Raw genomic sequence first — 13,603 nt, forward strand, 5'->3', positions numbered from 1 at the left:
GCTTGTCGCCATGCCATTACCAATGGTGACTTCTGTCATGGAGGCGAAAAGGGCTTGGTCGGCCTTGGGTGGTTGTTCCAGAAGCCCGTTCCAAGGTTTGACCGCCCCAGTCTTCGCTTGCCAAAGCCACCGCAGCCGCAGGGCGTTGTTGAAGCGCTGCAGGTCCAGCACCCCCAGGCCGCCCAAGTCCCGTGGCCGGCAGACGAGCTTCCAGGCGACCCTGCACTGGCCCGGAGTGCATGTGTCCCTAGCTGCCCAAAGCCACGCACGCCGAAGTTTGTCGATCTGCTCAATTGCCCAGGCGGACAGGGAGTGCGCCGTCATGATGAACACCGGCAGTGCCGATAGTACCGCCCTGAGCAGGGTAAGTCGGCCTGCTCTGGACATCAGCCGACCCTTCCAGTGACCGAGCCGCGCCGCGATCTTGTCGATGAGGGGTTGGATGTCGATTTTCCGCAGCCGGCGAAGCGAGAGGGGCATGCCCAAGTAGGTGCACGGCAGGGTGGCAACCTGCAGACCGACCGGCTGCAGGATGGTGGCGATGTCAATGTCGTCGCAGCGGATCGGAATAGCTTGGCTCTTAGTGAGGTTCACCACCAGCCCGGAAACCTCGCCAAAAACCTGCAGGGTGGCCTTCGCCGTAGCGATCTCTGCGGAGGTCGGTTTGATGAATAGGGCAACATCATCGGCGTAGAGGGAGCAGCGGATGGATCCCGCCACAGGTGATAGAAGGCCAGCATCAGTGGCCATGGCGAAAAGGCGTGGCAGGGGTTCCATGGCGAGGATGAAGAGCAGCGGGGATAAGGGGTCTCCCTGCCGAAGGCCCCTTCGGTGGTTGATGCTCGCCCCTTCCTCCCCGTTGAAGAGCACCCGCGAAGAGGCGGTAGTCAGGAAAGCGATAATCCAATTCCTCCACCGCGGCCCGAAGCCACGAGCCCTCAACATGTCGAGCAGGTACGTCCATGAGACTGAGTCGAAGGCTTTGGAGATGTCGAGCTTTAGCAATAGCGAGGGGGTCTTGGATCGATGGAGGCGGCGTAGAAGGGCCCTAACGTAGATGAAGTTGTCCTGGATGCAGCGGCCTTTGATGAAGGCGCTTTGTTCAATGCCCACCAGGTCGTCGATCCTAGAGGCCAGTCTGGTGGCGAGGACTTTCATGAACAGTTTGGCAAAGCTGTGCATGAGGCTGATGGGGCGGAAGTCCTTCATGGAGGAGGCGTCATCGCACTTCGGGAGTAGCACCATATGAGAGTTGTTCAGTTGTTGCAGTCCCGCGAGGTTACCATCCGCAATCTGCTGAAAAGCCAAGAGAATGTCTGGGCCGACCAACTCCCAGGAGGATTTGAAGAAGTTGGAGATGAAGCCGTCGGGACCAGGCGCCTTGTCCGCAGGCATGGCCTTGACAGCGGCATGGATCTCCTCCAGCGTGAAGTCGTCGTCAAGCGCGGACAGGTCGTGAGTGGGCAGGCCCAGCGAGGGCCAGTCGAAGGTGAAGGAGGCTGCCGTGGCCGTGCCAAGGATACTATGGAAGTGACCATCTACCACCTGTCGCTTTTCCTCCTGGGAGACTGCATCCGTGCCACCCTCACGACGCAGGCAATGGATGAAGTTTTTCCGGCGCCTTCCGCTAGCTTTGACGTGGAAGAAACGGGTGTTGGCGTCACCAGCACGAAGCCAACAGACCCTGGATCGCTGGCGAATGCGGATGCGTTCGATCACCGAGAGGCCCAGTATACGGGACTTAAGCTGGCGCCTGAGGGTAGCCTCCTCCTCCGTGAGGGTCCTCACATCCTGAGCCGCATCTAACAGGCGAACCGTTTCCTCAGCCCGTAGCAGCTGTTGCTTGGTGTCACCAATGTGCTTTTTATGCCAAACACGAAGGGCAGAAGCCGTCCGAGACAGTTTACGGTGGAGGCGGATGAGGGCGTTGAAATGGTTGCAGGGCTGAACCCAAGCCTCAGCCACCGTCTGGGCATACCCCTCGACGTAGGGCCAGAACGCCTCGAAGCGGAAGCCGCAGTAGCGCTTGATCCTGCCCGCACAAGACAGTACCAAGGGGCAGTGGTCTGAGACCGAGGAAGAGATGGCCGTGAGCTGGGCGTTGGGGAACGAGTTGTCCCAGTCGACGTTGCAAATGGCACGGTCAAGGCGGACAAGGGTAGGCGGGTCCTGTTCGTTGCTCCAAGTGAAACGGCGACCCATCAGCTTGATATCCTTCAACTCAGCAATGTTCAGCAAGGCCCTAAACTTGGACATAAGGCGTCGGTTTAGGCGGTGGTTATTCTTGTCCGCGGCGGCGAGGATGACGTTGAAATCCCCCACGATGAGCCAGGGACCAGACACAGTGTGTCGCAGAGCCGCAAGATCATGGAGGAAGGCTTCCTTGGCCGCATCGGTATCGGAAGGCCCATAGACGTTGGTGAGTGTCCAGGGGGTTCCACCTGCTCGGCTCGCAAAGGTGGCGGTGATAGAGTGGCGCGCCGAACTGATAAGCTGAGCATCGTACTTGTCGGGGTCCCAAGCAATCATCAGGCCACCCCTTGTACCCTCAGCCAAGGAATCGAAAGCCGAGCGGCAGCGAGCGCCGACCGCCTCCACCCGAACAGCATCGGACACGCCGGCCAACTTTGTCTCTTGGAGACAAATGATGTCGCAAGCCGACCGCTCGATGACACCACGGATTGCCGCCCTCCTCGCAGGGTTGTTGAGCCCCCGCGGGTTCCAGTCAAGGAGTTTAAGGCCTAAATCCATTGAGGACGAAGCAAGCATCGGGCAGGGGCCAGGAGGTCGACGAACAGATACATGTTTCACGGTGACGAGACAGGTTACAACATCGCAGAACGGCACAATCATCCGGAGCTACTCTCGACGGGAATTTGAAGGCACGACACACGCGAGGGCCGACCGGCTCGCAACACAACAGCACACGACAGCAACAGCAGGGTTCCGACACCGGGGAGACCCTCTGTGAGACACAACTGAGGTCTTCTAACATTGGAGAAGAAACGCAACGACAAGGACGCGCTAGACCTAAGCCTCCATGTCCAGAATGGACTGGAGCTCAGCGTCAGGCAGGGCAACACGCGTGCCTAGGAGCACGCCAGTGTCACGCTGAATGCGCGCGATCTCCTCGGCGTCCAGCGGCGGAAGGCAGGCCGACGCCGCGTTGCCCGCACCTGAGTCGACGCCCAGCTCGAGCGGCGCAACCTCCTCGAGGATGCACGGCAAGGCAGCAGGCGCGCCCACGTTCTTGGTCTTGCTGATGCGCGATGAGCGGCGCGAAGGCAGCAGCTCGCCCTTGGGACGCCTGCGGCGGCCAGCCCTAGGCTGCGGCGCGACGGCCGCAGGGATGGCCCCCATGATGGACGGAGGCAGCAAGCTGAGCACCTTGGCGAGGAAGGTCGTGGCGCCGTCCACCTCCAACGCGCCGAACTTGGACGCCAGCATGTCGAGGGCGTCCTGGTCCGCACGGGCACCGCGCACGCCGTGGTCACCGCGGAGCTCCGTCGGCGTGGCCACCGGGGAAGGCTGCACATCCGGGGCCGCTAGAACGACGGGGACCGAGCCCCCCGGCATGGCTGGAAGCTGCACGCCGGGCCCGAAGAGGATGTCGTCCTCAAGCTGGCCGAAGTCGCGGATTGGCAGCTCGGGGCCGGCGGCGGCATGCCAACCAGGGTGCTGCGCCAGCGGCCAGCCTTGAGCCGCCTCGATCTCGATTGCCACCGGGTCCGCGCGCGCGAGGTCCTGCCAGAACAAGGCAGGGTCAAAACGACAAGGCAGGAGGTCTGGCTCCTCCAGAGAACCTCCGTCGATCGGCAGCACCGGCCCCGACGCGCCCAGTTCCGCACCAGAGCGCGCCGCAGCGAGAATGGCGCCAAGGGCCGGGCCCTCCACAGACAGCACCGCAGGCGTCACCACCGCGTGCTCCTCCGCAGCCGCCTGGGCGTCGCCCTTGTCCTGGGCCGCGCCGTCCAGGGCCCTGCGACGGCCGCCGCCCTCCACCCCGCGCCGCTGCCGGCGGCGGTTGTTGTTGTAGGCGTTTCCGTTGACACCGTTATGCTGTTGTCCACCGCGGCCGGCGCGGCCAAGCAAGGCATCGCGCCAGGGACGGCGAGGGCGGCAGCCGCCGCGGCCAGGCAGGTCGTCATCTTCATCATCACGATCCTCGCGGCGGCGTGGTCCGAGGCGAGCGTGCACGTCCGGGGCGTCGCGGCGTGCCCTGGGGTTGGCGTCCTCCACCTCGAGCTTCCAGTCGAAGCGCTCCGTGGGGACGTGCGCGTCGATGAGCGCCACTTCCGGGGAAGGGATGCCGGACGCGCGACTGCTGGGGGTGCGCCGCTCCGCCGGCGCGAAGTCCTTGGTCTTGTCGAGGTGGATGAGGAGCGGCTCCCTCGTGTCCTCGAAGCCCTCCTCCCGGGGCGTGCCGTCGGGAAGGGAGCAGCGCAGAGGCGGCGCCGCGCCCATACGCGTGAGGAAGGAGGCGTCGCAGGCTCGTGGGATATCGTCGGGGCTGCAGGCCCAGCACCACACGTAGCAGACCTGCGCATCGTCGAGGGCCTCCGACCGGTACTCGAGGACGTCGACCTTGACGGAGGAGCCGAGCACGGTCTGCATGACCTCCTTGTTCCAGAAGTTGAGCGCCACTCCCTCCACCGCGACGCGGCAGTAGTAGCGCCAGACGCGGTGCTCCGCGCGGATGGAGGCCTGCTGCCACGGGGCCATGGTGAGGGCGATGCCCCGGCAGGAGACGACCCCGGCGTCCATGGCCTGGTCCCTGTGCCAGGTCATGTCGAAGCGGACAAGGAAGCACCCTGGCCGGAGCCTGGACACCTGAAAGCGCTCCGACGGCACGTTGCAGTCACGAGCAATGGCCCTGGCGACGAGGTCGTTGGAGAGGTCGTTGCGGCGCGCTGACGCAGTGAGGACGATGGCCTTGGAGTGGAGGAGCTGCGCCGCACTTTCCGTCTCCGGCGTGCAGACGATGACCGCCGTCGACCGAGCCGGGCGCCGGTGCGCCTCCCCTGGGCGGGACGCCATCCGCGCTGGTGGAGGGGGAGGGGGTTGCAGACGGTCCTTGGTAGCGCGGCACGGGTTCGGACCCGCACGGCACTCTCTGGCAATGTGCCCGCTGCGACGGCAGGAGCGGCACCTCACCGGATCTCGACAGTCGGAGATGTGGTGGCCGGGACTTAGACACTTGAAGCACTCCCCCCGTAGGCGCTTCTTATGGAGGGGGAAGCGAGGAGGCCTCATCACTCCGGTGGCAGAAGGAGCGTTGGAGCGTGGCCGGCTGGCGGCCGAAGATGGTACGGGCAGCGGACGCCTCCGTCGCCTCGAGACCACCACTTGCCATTCCGGGCTCTCCTCATCAAAGCGACGAGCCGTGGCATCCAAAGCCCCAGATTCGCGCGCAGGCGGCGGAGACGGCAGCGGCGCGGTCCGTACTACCATGGAGCGCACGCGCAACTGGCCGCCATAAGTCCTGCCCTGGATAGCCACTGACCCCCGCGGCGTTGCAGAGCAGTTACTCACCGGCAGGCTACAGGCAGACGGCGGCGTAGGGGGATGGGGAAGCTCCGGACCCGAGGCGGCGCAGATCTGGATCTGGGCGGGAGCCCCGCTCCGCCCAGGGGATCCAAGGCCCGGCCAGCTGGCGGGGGAGCGGGCAGCAGCGGCACGGGCTGCAGCAAGGTAGGTGGTCGCCGTGGACCGAGCGGTCGACGGCGAGGGGCTGGTGGTAGGATTGGGTCGCGCCGGAGGCAGGGAGCGGGAGCGCGTGCGGGAGAGCTCCATCACTGCGAGCTGTTCTTATTCTTCCCAATAGCAAGTGTCAATAACATGGATACTTTGTAAGAGTAAAAAGTGGGTCATACATTGATAAAGTACTACATTTTTATAGCGTACTATTGTATACGTTGGCTCTAAATTGGCTATAGATGACATGACAGTTGGCTTATAGCCAGCAGCTGGCTATACTATTGGAATTGCTCTTAGGATGTATCTACAGAAGCCATCTTTCTCGAGCACGATCGACAACAAATAGGCCAGATTGAAAGAACTGTTTGCATGCACACACAAATGTTATCTCACCTGTTTTATTCAGCCTTCTTCCATGTTTGATCTCAATTAAGACGTACAAATATAACATATACTCCTTGCACTACGGGAAAATCAGGCGCTGCCGTGCAGCATATCATTGCCGTGCGCAGCAAGCAGAACGCGCGGCAACGACAATACGCACGGCAAAGTCTGGGAGCAGCGTACGGCAATGAAACCAAGCACGACAAAGAAAAGACTTGGCGCACGGCAAAGAAATATCTCACGGCAAAGAAACAAGAAAGCGCACGGCAATGATAGGTGGACGACAAAGTCCCTACAAGCCGCACGACAAAGAAACAATGCACGACAAAGGCCTGGGCATTGCCGTGGCTCACCCCTTTGCCGTGCAGACAGACTAGTTGCACGGCAAAGGGTCCTTTGCCGTGCGCTGCCTTCTTTGCCGTGCGCCAATATACATTTAATTTGTTTTTCTAACTATTTTATTTCATCTAATACTTATATTTATTTTGTTAATTAGTTTTTCTTTTTGATGACTATTTATTACACAATGTGCAATACAAAATTACTCTCCATGTTCATCCACCCACATATATCAGGGTTCCGGTGCTCCGGCGGTCGTCCCCCTCCTTCCCGCAAAAACAGCGGGACGGCGGGTCTACCCCCGTAGATTTCTCCGCGCGAGGGTGCACAATGTACTTTTTCATTCTTTTAGGTGTGTTAGGGTTAGGTTTTAGGTCCAGTTGCAAGTTTTGGTGGCATTCCGGTGCTCCGGGGGTCATTCCCCCCTAAAAACGGCTGTCTGTGAGCCTCGGATGGTCTACCCCCTAGATTTCTCCGCGCGAGGTTCCACCAATATACCTTTTCATAGGTTTAGGTTTGTTTAGTCCATGGACATATGGAAAACCATGTGTGGCACCCTTTGGCACAGTCTAGCCCCCAATATGTGTCTGATCTACTGGTTAGGGTTAGGGCTAGGGTCTAGGGTTTAGGGGAGCTACTTTTGCACCATTACACCTTGCACCACACTTTCACACATAGCATAGGCCCACATGCAAGATTTGGTGGGGTTCCGGTGTTCCGGCGGTCGTTCTCCCCCTCCCCCCCCCCAAAACAGCGGAACGTGTGCCCCGGCGGGTCTACCCCCTAGATTTTTCCGCGCGAGGGTGCACCATTGTACCTTTTCATTCTTTTAGGTTTGTTTAGGACATATAAACATGGAGAACCAAGATTTGGACCCTTTGGCACATATACCCGCAGCTAGAGCCATTATCACACGATCAAGGGTGTGCCTGATCTACTGGTTAGGGTTAGGTGTAGGGTTAGGGCTAGGGTTTAGGGTTTAGGGGAGCTACTTTTGCACCATTACACCTTGCACCACACTTTCACACATAGCATAGGCCCACATGCAAGATTTGGTGGGGTTCCGGTGCTCCGGCGGTCGTTCTCCCCCTCCTCCCCCCAAAACCGCGGAACGTGTGCCCCAGCGGGTCTACCCCCTAGATTTCTCCGCGCGAGGGTGCACCAATGTACCTTTTCATTCTTTTAGGTTTTTTTAGGACGTATACACATGGAGAACCAAGATTGGGACCCTTTGGCACATATACCCACAGCTAGAGCCATTATCACACGATCGAGGGTGTGCCTGATCTACTGGTTAGGGTTAGGTGTAGGGTTATGTGAACGGAACAGAATGATCGAGAGTGGTGTCGGTGTCTACAGATGACCGAGAGTGCTATCGTCGTTGATCCAGATGACCGAGAGTGGCGTCGTCGTCTACGGATGACCAAGAGTGGTGTCGGTGTCTAAATATGACCTAGAGTGGTGTTGGTGTCTACATATAACCGAGAGTGATGTCGGTGTCTACATATGACCGAGAGTGGTGTCGGTGTCTACAAATGATCGAGAGTGGTGTCGGTGTCTACGGATGACTGAGAGTGCTGTCGTCGTTGATCCAGATGACCGAGAGTGGCGTCATCGTCTACGGATGACCGAGAGTGGTGTCGGTGTCTACATATGACCGAGAGTGCTGTCGGTGTCTACATATGATCGAGAGTGGTGTCGGCGTCTACATATGATCGAGAGTGGTGTCGGTGTCTACATATGACCGAGAGTGGTGTCGATGTCTACGGATGACCGAGAGTGGTGTCGGTGTCTACATATGACCGAGAGTGGTGTCGATGTCTACGGTGACCGAGAGTGGTGTCGGTGTCTACAAATAACCGAGAGTGGTGTCGATGTCTACGGATGACCGAGAGTGGTGTCGGTGTGTACGGATGACCGAGAGTGGTGTCGGTGTCTACATATGACAGAGAGTGGTGTCGGTGTCTAAATATGATCGAGAGTGGTGTCGGTGTCTACATATGAGCGAGAGTGGTGTCGGTGTCTACATATGACCGAGAGTGGTGTCGATGTCTACATATGATCGAGAGTGGTGTCGATGTGTACATATGACCGAGAGTGGCGTCGGTGTCTACGGATGACCGAGAGTGGTGTCGGTGTCTACATATGACCGAGAGTGGTGTCGGTGTCTACATATGATCGAGAGTGGTGTCGGTGTCTACATATGACCGAGAGTGGTGTCGATGTCTACGGTGACCGAGAGTGGTGTCGGTGTCTACAAATAACCGAGAGTGGTGTCGATGTCTACGGATGACCGAGAGTGGTGTCGGTGTGTACGGATGACCGAGAGTGGTGTCGGTGTCTACATATGACCGAGAGTGGTGTCGGTGTCTAAATATGATCGAGAGTGGTGTCGGTGTCTACATATGAGCGAGAGTGGCGTCGGTGTCTACATATGACCGAGAGCGGTGTCGGTGTCTACATATGACCGAGAGTGGCGTCGATGTCTACATATGATCGAGAGTGGTGTCGATGTCTACATATGACCGAGAGTGGTGTCGGTGTCTACGGATGACCGAGAGTGGTGTCGGTGTCTACATATGACCGAGAGAGGTGTCGGCGTCTACATATGATCGAGAGTGGTGTCGTTGTCTACATATGACCGAGAGTGGTGTCGGTCTCTACGGATGACCGAGAGTGGTGTCGGTGTCTACATATGATCGAGAGTGGTGTCGGTGTCTACATATGACCGAGAGTGGTGTCGGTGTCTACAAATGATCGAGAGTGGTGTCGGTGTGTACATATGATCGAGAGTGCTGTCGTCGTTGATCCAGATGACCGAGAGTGGTGTCGTCGTCTACGGATGACCGAGGGTGGTGTCGGTGTCTACATATGACCGAGAGTGGTGTCGGTGTCTACATATGACCGAGAGTGGTGTCGGTGTCTACATATGACCGAGAGTGGTGTCGGTGTCTACAAATGATCGAGAGTGGTGTCGGTGTCTACGGATGACCGAGAGTGCTGTCGTCGTTGATCCGGATGACCGAGAGTGGCGTCGTCGTCGTCTACGGATGACCGAGAGTGGTGTCGGTGTCTACATATGACCGAGAGTGGTGTCGGTGTCTACATATGACCGAGAGTGGTGTCGGTGTCTACATATGACCGAGAGTGGTGTCGGTGTCTACATATGACCGAGAGTGGTGTCGGTGTCTACAAATGATCGAGAGTGGTGTCGGTGTCTACGGATGACCGAGAGTGCTGTCGTCGTTAATCCAGATGACCGAGAGTGGCGTCGTCGTCGTCTACGGATGACCGAGAGTGGTGTCGGTGTCTGCATATGACCGAGAGTGGTGTCGGTGTCTAAATATGATCGAGAGTGGTGTCGGTGTCTACATATGAGCGAGAGTGGTGTCGGTGTCTACATATGACCGAGAGTGGTGTCGTCGTCTACGGATGACCGAGAGTGGTGTCGGTGTCTACATATGATCGAGAGTGGTGTCGGTGTCTACATATGACCGAGAGTGGTGTCGGTGTCTACATATGACCGAGAGTGGTGTCGGTGTCTACGGATGACCGAGAGTGGTGTCGGTGTCTACATATGACCGAGAGTGGTGTCGGTGTCTACATATGATCGAGAGTGGTGTCGATGTGTACATATGATCGAGAGTGGTGTCGGTGTCTACATATGATCGAGAGTGCCGTATATGTGGGTCCATATGACAGAGTCTTGGTTGTGGGTCCATATGGCAGAGTCATGGTTGTGTGCATAGGTACGTATGTCTGTTAATGAATTGTCTTACGTAACAAGAAGATCTAAAACTACGTGACAACAACTCTAGGGCTCCAGACGTCAGTATATAAACATGGCTCGTTATTTGCCGATCTTCAACAAAACAGCCTCCTCGTCAACTCTAGCCGCCGCAACAAAACAGCCTCCTCGTCATCTGCCGATATTCAAGATGATTAATCCGCCAGAGCCGAACTACTACCCTCCACCAAAAAATCCAATCTCCCCTGAAGCAGCAAACAAGACACAGCCGCAATCTACCCCTGCAGTGACGAAATCATCGACGCATGTGGAGCCATCGCCGCAATCAACACCTGCTGGGAAGAATTCATCCGTGCAATCAACCATAACAAACAAGGTTAGTAGATCTGAGAACATATGTGATCCAGAATTATAAGATCTGTACTAAATAGAAATATATACAACCTTGGTTTTATTTCGAGATTTATAAACAACATGATCTTCAACTTGGTATGTTTGCTGGCGTGCCTTCTATCAGGATCAATCTTCTTCTAAATCTATCAAGAGAAAATCGAAAATAGCTCAGGTTCCTTCACCATCGAAGGCTTCCGGTGATAAAAGCATTGATCCAGTGAAAGCCAAAAAGGAGACACGACAAGATAGGGTACATATCTTCGATTCCAGAATTACCTAACAATATCGAACCATACTCAGCCTGCTAATGACTCCATTAATAATATACAGGAAACACAGGTCTGCTGTCAAACAGCACTGTACGAGTTAATTAATGTAATCTTGACAGCGGAACAGAGGGAGGGAATTGCAAAAACCCCTCTTGCAGGATTGTTAAGTCTAGGAAACGTTCAAATTCGTCGCAAGTTCTGCAAGAAAGTAGCTGATACTTACGACACAGAGTGGCATGGATTCGTCTTCAATGGTAGAATTCTGCATATTCACTTGGAAGATGTCGCCAATATACTGGCCTGCCATGGGAAGGAGGGGAACCCAATTTAGAAGATATTAATCCAAAAGATGATACTGAAAGAGCCAGGGCTAGGAAAAAGGAAGAACTGTACCAACTATACAAAGATGGAGCTGGGTCAGCAATTACTTACGATGGCTTGGTGAGACAGATAAAACAGGAAAAAGGTTCAACAGATGAACACTTCATAAGAAGGTTCACGTTGTGCGCTATATGTCGCCTGCTATGCCCTACCTCCAAATACACAGTCAGTGCAAAATACCTTTGGCTAATGGTGGAGTTGGAAGATATGGACAAGGTGAATTGGTCGAGACTAACACTGGATTTTCTTATGGATGGTATAAAAGAGTACCGGACGAGAGGAAGAGTAAACCTATATGGTAACCTACCTCTGCTACAGGTAATTGTAAAATAACACATCTTTTTATTTATTTGTGTGGCAAATTATAGAAGACCAGATTTTCTTATGCTCCTACTTAATAATATTTGTTTGTTTGTGTCACAGTTTTGGTACTGGGAGAAGTTCTATGTGACCTTACCTAAGCACGGTGTAGATATAGATTATTCTCGCCGTGAGAAGCCGTTGATTCAGTTTTGGGATGAGCCGAAGGTCGTAAAGAGACAAAAAGTCAAATTTGGAGAAGGGGATGTATGTACAATTTTGTTCAATGTCATTTACAGTTTCTTTACTGCCAGGAAATAACAATTTTTTTTTCTGTATGTGAACAGATTATCGACCACCTGATGAGCGAAGTAGAATATGTAATGCACATACCAACCCATGCTAGACCTGAAGTATGCACAGATTAACACATCTTTTTATGTCCACTGCATTGCAAAAAATGTTTCTGACTATGCTGATATTTCTTTGCAGGATAAAACAACAACCAATCAGATACTACTTCGGTTACAAATTATGGATAACAACTTAACAAATAAAGCACACAATGACAAGTTCGTCTATTTCAGGCCTTTAAAAGATGGTCTGACAGACACTCAAGTTGCGATGAAAGAAATATTAAAAAACCAACGGCGTATAATGATGGCTTTGGAGGTAAAATCCTATTACACATTATTGCACCTTACTACATTGCCTACTACATGAGCCTTCAGGCATCACATATTCTCCATGCAGGATAACGGGTTCATTTTGCAAGAAAGTTCAGATGAAGAAGTTAAGGTATAGTTAAGGTTAAATTTTGCTTATTTCAAACTTATGCATCTACGGATGATGATATCAACTCTACAAACGAAGGAGAGAACACAATCACAAAGAGACTACGAGGACCTTCAAGCAGGAAGCCAAAATCAGCTTACAATAAAGAAGATGCATCCTTTGTGTATTATGAACACGACAAGCATCCTTTGTGTATTATGAAAATGGACTAATGCTTTGGCAGATTCTTAATAGTAGTTGTTGCTTGTCGTGTTCATAATACACAAATGATGCTTCTTTATTGTAAGCTGATTTTGGCTTCCTGCTTGAAGGTCCTCGTAGTCTCTTTGCGATTGTGTTCTCTCCTTCGTCGGTAGAGTTGATATCATCATCCGTAGATGCATCCGTGTCGTCATCGAGATTTGCTGCGTTAGGTCCCTTGTGCCATGTGCACTTGTCTCCCACCCTGCAGTTGGACTTCTGCACCAGGAAAGAATCAGTTTGTAAATGTTGCATAAGTTTGAAGTAAGCAAAATTTAACCTTAACTATACCTTAACTTCTTCATCTGAACTTTCTTGCAAAATGAACCTGTTATCCTGCATGGAGAATATGTGATGCCTGAAGGCTCATGTAGTAGGCAATGTAGTAAGGTGCAATAATGTGTAATAGGATTTTACCTCCAAAGCCATCATTATACGCCGTTGGTTTTTTAATATTTCTTTCATCACAACTTGAGTGTCTGTCAGACCATCTTTTAAAGGCCTGAAATAGACGAACTCGTCATTGTGTGCTTTATTTGTTAAGTTGTTATCCATAATTTGTAACCGAAGTAGTATCTGATTGGTTGTTGTTTTATCCTGCAAAGAAATATCAGCATAGTCAGAAACATTTTTTGCAATGCAGTGGACATAAAAAGATGTGTTAATCTGTGCATACTTCAGGTCTAGCATGGGTTGGTATGTGCATTACATATTCTACTTCGCTCATCAGGTGGTCGATAATCTGTTCACATACAGAAAAAAATTATTATTTCCTGGCAGTAAAGAAACTGTAAATGACATTGAACAAAACTGTACATACATCCCCTTCTCCAAATTTGACTTTTTGTCTCTTTACGACCTTCGGCTCATCCCAAAACTGAATCAACGGCTTCTCACGGCGAGAATAATCTATATCTACACCGTGCTTAGGTAAGGTCACATAGAATTTCTCCCAGTACCAAAACTGTGACACAAACAAACAAATATTATTAAGTAGGAGCATAAGAAAATCTGGTCTTCTATAATTTGCCACACAAATAAATAAAAAGATGTGTTA

This window comes from Lolium perenne, chromosome 5, assembly GCF_019359855.2.
Source record: "Lolium perenne isolate Kyuss_39 chromosome 5, Kyuss_2.0, whole genome shotgun sequence".
Classification (NCBI taxonomy): Eukaryota; Viridiplantae; Streptophyta; class Magnoliopsida; order Poales; family Poaceae; genus Lolium; species Lolium perenne.